The sequence below is a fragment of the Gekko japonicus genome, unplaced genomic scaffold (assembly GCF_001447785.1).
Source record: "Gekko japonicus isolate JY-2015 unplaced genomic scaffold, Gekko_japonicus_V1.1 scaffold1423, whole genome shotgun sequence".
Taxonomy (NCBI): Eukaryota; Metazoa; Chordata; class Lepidosauria; order Squamata; family Gekkonidae; genus Gekko; species Gekko japonicus.
In genome coordinates, this window is record NW_015166463.1 from 155,989 (window position 1) to 169,356 (window position 13,368).

A 13,368-nucleotide genomic window follows, 5' to 3' on the forward strand; every position below is an offset into this window, starting at 1 on the left:
TCTTCTTCTTCTTCTTCTTCTTCTTCTTCCTCTTCTCCTCAGTGAAACAAATTATACTGGGATGTGTGATTGAGCAACTCTGTGCCAAATACCAACAGATGAAATAAGGGCACTTCCCGACCGTACCAAATGGCACGTCTGACCGCAGCCTCACATGTACTTTGGCTTTGATTCTGTTGGGGATGCAGAATAAGGGCCCAGCTACATCATACACTGGTTTAAGATTCCTTTCCTCCGGGTGGCCTTGAGGGAATCCTGAAGTCTGTTGTTCTCTGAGGATGGGGAGAGCTATCTGCAGCAGAAAATTCTGAATGCTCTCATCAAAACTTCAGGTGCCAGGAGAAGCTGGGAGGAGACATAGTCTCTCATATCAAATGAATACTCATTTCATCCTTCCCTATTCCACCCTTCCTCCAAAGGGTTGAGTGCTGTATACATGAACACATAAAGCTGACTTATACTGAATCAGACCAGGGGTCCAACAAAGTCAGTAGTGTCTACTCAGACTGACAAAAGCTCTCCAGGGTCTTGGGAAGAGGTCCTTCACATCGCCTACTGCCAGATCCTTTAACTGGAGATACCAGGGATTGAACCTGGGACCTTCTGCACGTAAAGCAGATGCTCTACCACTGAGTCACAGCCCCTCTTTACAGCTCTCCAGTGTTTCAGGCAGGGTTTTTTTACATCACCTACTGCCAGATCCTTTAACTGGAGATACCAGGGATCGAACCTGTGACCTTCTGCATGCCAAGCAGATGCTCTACCACTGAGTCATAGCCCCTCTTTACAGCTCTCCAGGGTCTCAGGCAGAGGTCTTTCCCATCACCTTCTGCCTTGTCTTTTTAAACTGGAGATGCCGGGGATTGAACCTGGGACCTCCTCCATGCCAAGCAGAGGGTCTGCCACTGAGCCATAGCCCCTCTTTACAGCTCTCCAGGGTCTCAGGCAGAGGTCTTTCCCATCACCTGCTGCCTGGTCCTTTTAACTGGAGATACCAGGGATTGAACCTGGACCTTCTGCATGCCAAGCAGATGCTCTACCACTGAGCCACAGCCCCTCTTTACAGCTCTCTGGGGTTTCAGGTGGAGGTCTTTCACATCACTTCCTACCTGGTCCTTCTCACTGGAGAGGCCAGGGATTGAACCAGGGGCCTTCTGCATGCCATGCAGATGCTCTACCACTGAGCTAGGGGCTTCCACCCTTTCACTCAAAGGGTGTATATCAAAGGCAAGGAGAATGTAATCACGGATGCACTGTCCAGAGCCACCTAAAGGTGGAAGTTGCCAAAAACAAGCAAACAGGTTTTTAATGCTTTTTACACTGTTGAATATATGTTGAAATAAGATGTTTTTGGTGTTAAACAAAAAGGTAAAATGCACTCACATGCTTCACCCATTGCTTAGGAGAGGCTTGTAAGAACCTCCCTTTTAGCAATGAATTCAAAGAGTGGGACATGTGATGGACTGCACTTTTTAAGAGGCTTAAAAGTGCTGTCCATAAAACTACAGGACTGTGAAGGGTTTATACTTTATGGAGCTGGAGAGCCTTGAGTGACAGGCTGCTCCCAGCAATCTGATTGGTTGGCATCTGCTGATCAGATGAGAGCTGGATGCCAAGGAAATTCAGTCAGAATCCTGCCTTAATTATGATGAGATGTGTGCTGAGACCTAGACAAAAAAGAGCTTAGTGTTGACAGAGTCAGATTTCTACCATGACTGAACACAGCCTGAATTCAGCATTAGCTGAGGGCAGTTTGAATACAGACAGGAGAGCTGGGGGAAAGTTTGGCAAGGAGGTTTGGGTACCATAAGAAGTCTCTCATTCAGGCCAGAAGAAAAGGGGATAAATATTCTAGAGAGAGAAGAAAGATCCCTGCCCAGTCAAGCAGGGGACGTTATCTCTGAGGAGAAGAAATTCCCTGGTCTAGTGTGCATAGAAACTGCTTGTGGAGACTTTAAAAGTTAGTTAACAGCTCATGAAGACTTCTGGTGTTTCAAGAGAAGGGGCTTAGGTACAGAGAAGAGGGTACCAGCCTCCTGGGAACCAAAATAGTCTGCTATCATACAAATAAAGTGATGGAGTGGTTTGGGAAAACCAAGGAACAAAATCCTCTCAAAATAAAGGACCATAGTAACTGTGAATAATTCAAGAAACACTCACTAGCCTGATCTATAAGAAATAAGTATCTGTGCTTATACTATTTTACCTCAGTCTTTTCAACCCCTGACTTCACCTAACCTTTCTCCTTCATGCAAAATAAAACATTCCGTTATTTTTTGAATTTTAAAAGTGTCTGAAGTGTCATTTTTTTGGCGTTTTAGTAGAAAGGGAGACCCTAACCTTTCCCTCAGGTCCTGGGCTGAGAAAAAAGCCATCACACATTACTGACACAGGATGGGACCACTAAGGCTACTTTAAAGAGAAGAATACCTGCTACCAGGGCTGCTCAGTCAGTGAAGGGACAAAGAAAAATGGAGGGAAAATCTTGCCTCAGAGGGAGGGAAGTGGATGGGGTCTGTCATAGACCTCATCAAACGTCAGGTGCCAGGAAACGCTGGGAGGAGACATATTGCCTCATATCAAATGAAGACTCATTTCATCCTTCCACATTCTTTACAGCTCTCCAGGGTCTCAGGCGGAGGTCTTTCCCATCACCTCCTGAGCCACGGCCCCTCTTTACAGCTCTCCAGGATCTCAGGCGGAGGTCTTTCCCATCACCTCCTGCCTGGTCCTTTGAACTGGAGATGCCGGGGATTGAACCTGGGACCTGCTGCATGCCAAGCAGAGGCTCTCCACTGAGCCATGGCCCCTCTTTACAGCTCTCCAGGATCTCAGGCGGAGGTCTTTCCCATCACCTCCTGCCTGGTCCTTTGAACTGGAGATGCCGGGGATTGAACCTGGGACCTGCAGCATGCCAAGCAGAGGCTCTGCCACTGAGCTATGGCCCCTCTCCATGGCTCTCCAGGGTCAAAGGCAGGTGGGGCTGAGAGAGCTCTGACAGAAACAGCTCTTTTTCAAGGACAGCTCTTATCAGAACTACGGCTAGCCCAAGGTCATCCAGCCAGGTGCGAGTGGAGGAGTGGGGAATCAAACCCAGTTCTCCCAGACTAGAGTCCACACACTTAACCACGACACCAAACTGGAGATCAGTTGTAATTCCAGGAGATCTCCAGGCCCCACCTGGAGGTTTGTAGCCCTACGGCTTCTCAGGATCGGTTTGCCCGGATCTTTCCGATTTCAGCCTGGTAGGTTCGCCCACCTCAAAGCTGCTCCAGAGACGATGTTTTTTACTGGACTGAGATGATTTCACAAACCTGGTCAGCACAGCCAAAGCAACCGAGTTACGAACATAAGAACATTCTGTGAATTTAGGCAGATCATGAGAGGGAGGGCAGGAAGGATTGCATCAGTGCTTACCTTGTTTCCCCAAAAATAAGACCTACCCAAAAAATAAGCCCTAGCATGATTTCTATGCATTTGTGATATAAGCCCTACCCTGATAATAAGACCTAGTGATGAGAGTTATGACGATGTTCCAGAAGAAAATGACTTACCTGTATTTCAATAAATGTAGATTGTTGTATTATATTTAATAAAAATAAGACATCCCCTGAAAATAAGCCCTAGTGTGTCTTCTTGAGAAAAAATAAATATAAGACAGTGTCTTATTTTTGGGGAAACACGGTAGTTCTCGTGGCCCTTTCTTACACGCCCAGGGAAATGCTGATTACTGCTTTGAGGTCAGGAAGTAGTTTTTCCCTGGGCCAGTTTGGCTGGAGATACTGGAGGTTTGTTGTCATCTTCTGGGCATAGAACAGTGGTCACTGTGGTTGTGGTGGGGGTAGGTATTTGTGAATGTCCTGCATTGTGCAGGGGGTTGGACTGGATGACCCTGGAGATCCCTTCCAACTCTATGATTCTATGGTTCTAATGTAATAAGAGCCCTGCTGGATCAGACCAATAGTCCATCTAGCCCAGCATCTTGTCTCACAAAGAAGAAGGAGGAGGAGGAGGAGAAGGAGGAGAAGGAGGAGAAGGAGGAGGAGGAGAAGGAGAAAAAGAAGAAGATGAAGAAGAGGAGGAGGAGGAGGAGGAGAAGACTGGATTTATACCCCACCCTTCACTCAGAGTCTCAGAGTAGCTTACAAGCTCCTTTCCCTTCCCCTCCCCACAACAGACACCCTGTGAGGTCGGTGGGGCTGAGAGAGCTCCTTTGAGAACTGCCCTTGAGAGAACAGCACTGACAGAACTACGGCTTGCCCAAGGTCATCCAGCCAGGTGCAAGTGGAGGAGTGGGGAATCAAAACCAGTTCTCACAGATTAGAGTCAACACACATAAACACTACACCAAACAGTGGCCAACCAGTTTCTCTGGACCACCAACCACAGGGCATAAAGGCCGAGGCCTTCCTCTCATGTTGCCTCCTGGCTCTGGTTCAGAGGATTAGGGCCTCTGAATATGGAAGTTCCCTTCAGTCTAGTATCCACTGATAGACTTATTTGCCATGAATCTAGCTAAATCCCCTTTGAAAGGTGTTTATTCCTGTGGCCATCACTACATCCTCTGGCAACAAATTCCACATTTTAATCCTTCTCGGTATAAAGTAGTATTTCCTTTTCTCCATCCTGAACCTACTGCCCGTCAACTTCATTGTCAACTCTCTCCACCCCATGCATAACTGGATAAACCTCTATCATGTCCCTCCCCCTTCATAGCCTTTGTTCTAAACTGAAAAGTCCCAGACTTCAGCCTTTCCTCATAGGGAAGGCGCTCCAAACCCAGAGTCATCTTGGTTGCCCTCCTCTGTACTTTCTCCAGCTCTGCAAAGTACTTTTTGAGATACGGCGACCAGAACTGTACACAGGACACCAAATGAGGCCGCACCATAGATCTATACAGGGGCATTGCAGTATTGGCCGTTTTGTTCTCACTCCCATTCCTAAACAATCCCTAACACAGAATTTGTCTTTTTTTAAACCACCGCAGCACACCGAGTCGATACTTTCATTGAGCTCTCCACCATGACCCCAAAATCTTTTCCCTCCTCCGTCTCAGCAAGTTGACAGCCTATTAGCCTATATCTGAAGCTGGGATTTATTTATTTATTGTCCCAATCAGTGTCCCCTCTAAGATGAGTTAGTGTGGGCTAGCTCACAGTTTTTTTAGCCTCCAGCTCACACGTTTCTGTCTTGACTCAGGAAGGAGGGATCCAGGGCAAACGAGTATATGCAGGAGCCGAATCGTTCGCTCACAACTTTAACGCCCATCACTCACAAGGTACGATTTTCATTTGACACATTATCACCCACTCACCCAGTTTGTGGGGGTCCTCTTGGAGGTCTTCGCAGTCAGCCTTGGTTTTCACCGTCCAGAATAATTTTGTGTCATCTGCAAACGTGGCCACTACAGTACTCACCCCGAGTTCCAGATCATTGGTGAATAAATTAAATATCACCAACCCCAATAAGAAGAAGAAGAAGAGAAGAGATTGGATTTATACCCCGCCCTTCACTACCCAAAGGTGTCTCAGAGCGGCTTACAAACTCCTTTCCCTCCCCCTTCCCACAACAGACACCCTGTGAGGCAGGTGGGGCTGAGAGAGCTCTTGACAGAAAGGCTCTTTTTCAAGGACAGCTCTTATCAGAGCTGTGGCTTGCAGATCTATGTGGGCCCCCACTGTTTGCTTCCCTCCATTGTGAGAACTGTCTATTGATTCCTACTCTTTGGTCCCTGCAGGGGTCATTTCGTAGAAAAAGAGGTGCAGGAGCTCATTAGCATAACTTATTTGCATAGGCCACACCCCCTGACATCACCGGACGTGTGTCAGAAGGCAACACCCTCCGCTCAGGCTCCACTGGACTGTTTTGGATTGCTAGCTATTGGGGGGGGGGAACGTGCAGATCTGTCCTCGCAGAGGAGGGAGAGCTTGTACCTGAATAAAACTTGGTCTTAAAGGTGCCACTGGACTGTTTTGGACCAGGGGGCGGGGGGGCTCTGCAGCTTACCTGGCTGCTTCTTGCTCTGACTGAGGGTTGCTGGGAGCAGGGGGCGGGGCTTGTTGCATGTGCCCGCCCCCGGGCTCTTTACTGCCGGCGCTCTGCTCCTGTGTGCTCCTGCAGGAAATGACCCCTAGGTCCCTGTCATTTAACCAGTTTTTAATCTCTAAACTGATTTGTGATCGCCTGACAGGAGACTGGGAGCAGAGACTGACATACTTAGGTGTTCGTAATTATCCTTTCTGCACTGAGGTGGTTCGCCCTGTGATGTATTCTAAGACAAGGGCTCCCTCTGGTTTTGAGATCTCAGTACTGTCTTGAATTAGGTAAAGTCACGGAAGGTTTTTGAGCTAAAGAGGGATCCTAGCCTTAATAGGAATCCTTAAAGGCACCGGAATTCATTTGGGGTAAGAAGAAAAGGTTCAGACTGGGGGCCTTTTTAGTGCAGAAGAGACTGGAAATGATAGAAGCGTAGAAAGAGGAACTGAATTAACAGATAAAAATCTATCTGTCACGTCTTTAGCCTGTACTTCCTCCAAAAAGCAGAGCCCACACAACAGCTGTCGTGTTCTGATGGCCACAGACATAGACAAACTCATGGAGGAGAGGTCTATCAGTAGCTACTAGCCATGGAGACTAAAGGGAGCCTCCACATTCAGAGGCAGTAAACCTCTGAATTCCCGTGCCAGGAGGCAGCATTAAGGGAAGGCCCAGGTGGCAGCCACTGCCAGAGCAGCGTTTTATCATCTCCGGCTGGTGCGGCAGTTGGTCCCCTTCCTCAGCCGCAAAGACCTGGCCACAGTGATCCATGCGACGGTCACCTCGAGGCTAGACTACTGTAACGCTCTCTTCATGGGACTGCCTTTGTCACAAATTCGGAGGCTGCAGCTGGTGCAGAATGCGGCGGCCAGGTTGTTGGAGGGTGCCCCAAAATGGGACCACATCCAGCCTGTGCTGAAGGCGCTGCACTGGCTTGCCTATAGCGTACCGGATTCACTTCAAAGTGCTGGTGCTTACCTTTAAAGCCCTACATGGCCAGGGTCTGGCATACCTGAGGGACCGCCTTTCCCCATATAGGCCCCAAAGAGCACTTCGGTCGGGGTCACAACACCGTCTAGTGACCCCGGGCCCTAAAGAGGCCAGGCTAGCTACCACGAGGGCCAGGTCCTTTTCAGTGGCGGCTCCTACCTGGTGGAATGAGCTCCCGGAAGAGATCAGGGCCCTGCGGGACCTTTTACAGTTCCGCAGGGCCTGCAAATCAGAGCTCTTCCGCCAGGCTTTTGAGTAGGAGCCGCTGCCACCACTACCACCACCGTGTAACTGTGGAGCAGTACCGCCGGGTTGGGCCTCCTCCTGATATGCAATGGGGAGTGTGTAATTTTAGTCTTCCTGTATCCTGTTAGTTGTGAATTTTTTAGCTTCAACTGTTTTAATCTGTTTTATCGTTATTGCACTTTGTGCCTTGTAAGCCGCCCTGAGCCTGCGTGCGGGGAGGGCGGGGTATAAATGAAATAAATAAATAAATAAATAAATAAGGCCTTGGTCTCTATCCCGTTGTTGGCCCTCGAGAGGAACTGGTTGGCCACCGTGTGAGACAGGATGCTGGACTGGATGGACCACTGGTCTGATCCAGCAGGGCTCTTCTGAGGTTCTAATGAAGGCCTCAGCCTCTCTGCCCTGTTTGTTGGCCCTCCAGAGGAACTGGTTGGCCACTGTGTGAGACAGGATGCTGGACTGGATGGACCACTGGTCTGATCCAGCAGGGCTCTTCTGAGGTTCTAATGAAGGCCTCAGCCTCTCTGCCCTGTTTGTTGGCCCTCCAGAGGAACTGGTTGGCCACTGTGTGAGACAGGATGCTGGACTGGATGGACCACTGGTCTGATCCAGCAGGGCTCTTCTGAGGTTCTAATGAAGGCCTCAGCCTCTCTGCCCTGTTTGTTGGCCCTCCAGAGGAACTGGTTGGGGCCATTGTGTGAGACAGGATGCTGGACAAGATGGACCATTTTCTCAGGAGGAACTCATCTCTGTCATTTAGAGGTCAGCTCCATGCCCCCCACCAGGGGTCATTTCGTAGAAAAAGATGTGCAGGAGCTCATTAGCATAACTTATTAGCATAACTTATTTGCATATGCCATACCCCCTGACATCACTGGTAGTGTGTCTGCAGGCAACACCCACCCCTCAGGCTCCACTGGGCTGTTTTGGATTGCTAGCTATTGGGGGGGGGGATATGCAGATCTGCCCTCACAGAGGAGGGAGAGCTTGTACCGGAATAAAACTTGGTCTTAAAGGTGCCACTGGACTGTTTTGGGCCAGGGAGGGGGGCTCTGCAGCTTACCTGGCTGCTTCTTGCCCTGACTGAGGGCTGCTGGGAGCAGGGCGTGGGGCTTATTGCATGTGCCCTCCCCCTGGGCTCTTTTTCTTTTTTTATTATTTTATAGTTTACAGTATTCAACATTCATCGGTTTACACTTTACTCTTGCGAGTCTTATGTTTTTACATTTTCCAGCCAGATATAAAACATTTTCAATCTTTTTTCAAATGTCTCTCTGTTTTTACTTTGTAGTCTTACACTTAGCCTATCCATTTCAACTACAGATAACATTTTATCTATTATCTCTTTAGTTGAAGGTACATTCTCCTCCTTCCACATTTTTGCTAGTAAAATTCTCGCAGCCGTGAAGCAGTATAACATAACATATTTGTCAGCCTTAATTACTCCATCTGGAAACATATTCAATAATGCTATCTCTGGTTTGAATGGGGTCTGCGTGCCAGTAATTTCGTTAATCATCTTATATACTCTCTTCCAATACCGTTGAACTTTATCGCACCTCCATCACATATGCATATAAGTGCCCACATTATTTTTACATTTCCAACAGTTTCTAAAGCCCCCTGGGCTCTTTACTGCCTGAGCTCCGCTCCTGTGCACTCCCGCAGGAAATGACCCCTGCCCCCCACTTGAAGGTTGGCAACCCTGTCTATGGCATTAAACCCCACGGAGGCCCCTCCCCTCCCCAAACCTCACCTTCCCTAGGCTCCACTTCCCAAATCTCCAGGAATTTCCCCACTCAAGAGTGGACCACCCTATCTTGACTGCATCAATCTTCCTTCTACCTTCCCCTTTTCTGATTCTCAGACCATGGTGAAGAAACGCAGGGTGGGGAGGAAGAATGTGTGGGGAAAGCTCAGCACCTGCTTTGCATGCAGAAGGGTCCTAGGTTCATTCCTCAGCATCTCCATTTAAAAAGGATCAAATAGTAGCTTCAAGAGGGGACTAGAGAAATGTATGGAGCAGAGGTCCATCAGTGGCTATTAGCCACGAGGGATAGATGGAATACTCTGTGTGGGGCAGTGGTGCTCTGTATTCCTGGTGCTTGGGGGACAAATTGGGAGGGCTTCTGGAGTTCTGGCTCCACTGGTGGACCTCCTGAGGACCATTGGGATTTGGCCTCTTAGCGACCCAGAGTCTTGGACTGGATGGGCCACTGGCCAGATCCAACATGGCTTCTTTCATGTTCTTATGTCTGAGGCAGTGATGCTCTGTCTTCTTGGTGCTTGGTGGGCAGGAGTGGGAGGGCTTCTGGAGTTTCTGCCCCATTGGTGGACCTCCAGGTGGCCCCTGGCTTTTGGCCACTGTGTGACACAGAAGGTTGGACTGGAGGGGTCATTGGCCTGATCCAACATAGCTTCTCTTATGTCTGGGGCAGGGGTGCACTTTTTTCTTGGTTCTAGGGGGGCAACAGTTGGAGGGCTTCTGGAGCCTGGCTCTGCTGGTGAACTGCTCAATGGCCCCTGGGTTTTGGCCACTGAGTGACCCAGAGTATTGGACTGGATGGGTTATTGGCCAGATCCAACATGGCTTCTTTCATGTTCTTATGACTGGGGCAGTGATGCTCTATCTTCTTGGTGCTTGGGAGGCCACAGTGGGAGGTCTTCTTGAGGTCTGGCCCCGCTGGTGGACCTCCTGATGGCACCTGGCTTGTTGGCCACTGTGTGACACAGAGTGTTGAACTGGATGGGCCATTGGCCTGATACTGGCATTGAACTGATACTGTCCCTGAGGCCCTGCCATTCAGAAAAGAGAAAGCCTGCCTTGATAACCCAACGGCAGCTTTGTGGGTTCACTTCTGAGAAGGCTTGTAACTGGTATAAACACTTGATTATGGAAGCAGTTGCCAATAGTTTGCCAATAGTTTTCCGTGGGATTTGAGATCTGGCAGTTTGCCCAGAGCTCCGAAGGCTCTCTCACACCTTGGAATGAAGAGGTTAGGGTTTATTAGCAACTGGGTCAGCCATCGAGATGATAGAATACATTTGTCAGCTAGCTGCCATGCTTGCTTTGTTTTCTTGTGTCCCTGACGTTACCGCATCCCCGCATCCTTGCTTGCTTGCTTCGCTTAGCTGTGGTGAGTAACTTAAGGGAGGCGCTCTTTGGGGCGTACGAACTGGCTCAGCCAGACAGCACTATCTGTGTAGCCTTAAAGAGGAGAGAGGGCTTGCATTCCACTATTGGTGTGAATATTTCTGCTCTCAGGGGTTGGGGAGAGTCTCCCGTTTATGATGTAATGTCCCGCCGGGAGAGTTCCCACGCACACGCTTGGATTTCATTTGCTTAGCTTGACGCGGCATCAGAGTATATGTATTGAGTTCCTTGCACTAATCATTATTCTTTACAATGTTCCTGTACCACTTGGCAACAAAACTGTATTCCAATAAAGCATAACTTTCCTGAAGAGTGTGCTTGGACTCCCATGCTGTTGACCCTGATGACATTTGACATGTTGGATTCAACTGAATTATTTAAATAAATTAGGAGACCTCCCTGCATCTTGTCTGGTTTAGGCTATGTAGGCCATGACCTTACAGAAAATAGTTTCATGTGGGTAGCTGTGTTGGCTTTCCGCAGAAGAGCAAGATTTGAGTCAAGTAGCATCTAAGAGACCAACAAGATCTCCAGGGTATTCGATTACCCTGTGGTAATCTTGTTTGTCTTTCAGGTTCTTGAAAAGTACGCAGACGGAGAGTGATTTCAGCAAAGCGTACTTTATACGATCAGGAACAAGACGACTTTGGGCCGGCTCGCAGGCTGGCTTATATCCCCCAAGAAACTGCCACCCAAAACACACCCCTACTTCCCAATAGGTTATTTACAGTGTTTGAGAGTCCCATAGGCTCACGGCCAGGAACCTAGCCCCCTGATTGGAGGGGGCTAGGATCCGCATAGTCCATTGTCTCTTGGAACGAAGCTCTGCGTTTGTCTCTGGACTTGTCTGGACTGGATACATTACAGTTCTCCTGGACTTGAAAGCTGACCGTACAGAATTTTCTCCCTCTGGGTATGGGGATTGCTACTAAGGAGCTTAGAAAAACGAGTGGGCAGATTCATAGGGGGTCTATTGTGGTAAATGAACACCCAAGTCCACTGTTAAATACTGGCTGATTCTGCATTGGCTTTCCCCTCTGTCATTCTAATGAAACCCTAGTTGGAACAGAAATTCCCCTCTGCATTGCATGCTGCTTTCACTTCCTTTGAACATCAGGTTTTATGGTAGCCCCTGCACTCCATGCCACTTTCATTTCCTTTGATACTTGGATTTTATGGTAGCCCCCACACTCCACGCTCCTTTTGCTTCCTTTGATCATCGGATGTTATGGTACCTTCTGCATAGATTTATGGCCCTTTTATGGCCGTTCAGGGGTGTCTTTGCAGTCAGTACAGCATTACCCCAGGGTATTTGAATGTGGTTTTGAGCTGCATTTTTTCCTCCCAATTGAGAAAATGTGGAGCGAATGCTAGATGCAGAATCGCCCACTGAAACCCTGGCAGAAACAAGAAGAGCTAGATCTTTCAGTTCTGCTGGAACATTTCCTAGAAGCATCTAGCTTGCCTCTTTCAGAAATAGTGAACTGGAGGAAGAAGAAGAGGAGGAGGAAAAGGAGGAGCAGGAGGAGGAGGAGGAGGAGGAGATTGGATTTATGTCCCGTCCTTTATTCAGAGTCTCAGAGCGGCTTACAAACTCCTTTCCCTTCCCCTCCCCACAACAGACACCCTGTGAGGTCGGGGGGGCTGAGAGAGCTCTTTCCAGAACTGCTCTTTCAAGGACAGCTCTTATCAGAACTATGGCTTGCCCAAGGTCATCCCGTAGCTGCAAGTGGAGGAGTCGGGAATCAAACCCGGTTCTCCCAGATTAGAGTCCGCGCACTTCACCACTGCACCAAACTGGCTCAGTATCATGATCCAGCAAAGCGATCATATATTGTCCTCAAAACCGGATATCTGAGAAATCTCCAATGATTCCTTAGGGCCCTCAGGATCAGCAGGACTAGTGCCATTGCTCTATCACGCAGTGCAGGCCTCACCAAACTGCGCCACACCTTTTACTCTGAGGATGACACAATGCCTGTTTCCAACAACATTCCTCCGGACAAGGTTCTTCTGGCTCCTTTCCTGCAATTGGCAGAATTCCATTCATTTCCCCCAGGGAGGCAACAGAAGGCAAAGGAAGCGCTCCAAGTCTTAAACGAGTTTTTCCTCCCCTCTTATGTCTCTAAGCAGAAGCCACGGAACCGGATCTTCGAGGACACGGCTCACCGTGGCTCACCTGATTATAGGTTGCTCTGTTCCTCCCCCCCACCCCTCCTTGTCCTCATTTGTTCATAATTAGCTCAAAGGGCACACCTGCATTCCACCTGCCATGCCTCATGCCTTGGATCGGCTGCCATTGGCCTGACGTCTAAGGCGCCCAGGAAAACTGGTCCGGTCCAGCCACAGTGAAATCATATGCACTTAAGTCATGCCTGCCTGTCTTGTAGAAGGAACAGGATGTGAACACCATTATTTTTGATGGCCAGCAGGGTTGCCAGTTCGGAGTTGGGAAAGGCCTGGAGATTTTGGGGGTGGAGCCTAGGGTTGCCAGGCCTGGGCTGGAAAATGCCTGGAGACTGTGGGGATGGATCCAGGAGAGGGCGGGGATTGGGGGGGAGGGGCCTCAGCAGGGTCCAGTGCCATAGAGTCCACCTGTTGTGTATTAGCTTCAATAAGATGGCCGCCACAGTGGTGGTCTGGCCATGTGGTCCGGCAAACCTTCTGACCTCCAGTCCTAAGACAATAGCCACTTCGGATCCTAGGTTCGACCCGATCCAAAAGTAGACTTATTAAGCCGTTGACTTGTAAATAGAGCCAATCACAGGCAATGTTCCCTCTAAGCTGTGGAGTCCTGTGAGCAAAAATTCTACCTTGCGAGCTCCTGGCATTAAAGTTGTGAGCGGCCAATTTGGCTACTGCCTACATTAGTTTGCTCTGGAGCCATCTTTCCTGAGCTGAGTCAAAAATCTGTGAGCCGGAGGCTAAAAAATGGTGAGCTA

General features: G+C 49.0%; 1 non-coding gene across 1 annotated transcript; it reads right to left on the reverse strand.

Moving 5' to 3' along the window:
* Window positions 1-572: 572 nt before the first annotated feature.
* TRNAV-UAC lies at window positions 573-644 on the reverse strand. Its single transcript has one exon. It is a non-coding gene; the product is annotated as a tRNA-Val (tRNA).
* Between the last annotated feature and the right edge of the window lie 12,724 nt (window positions 645-13,368).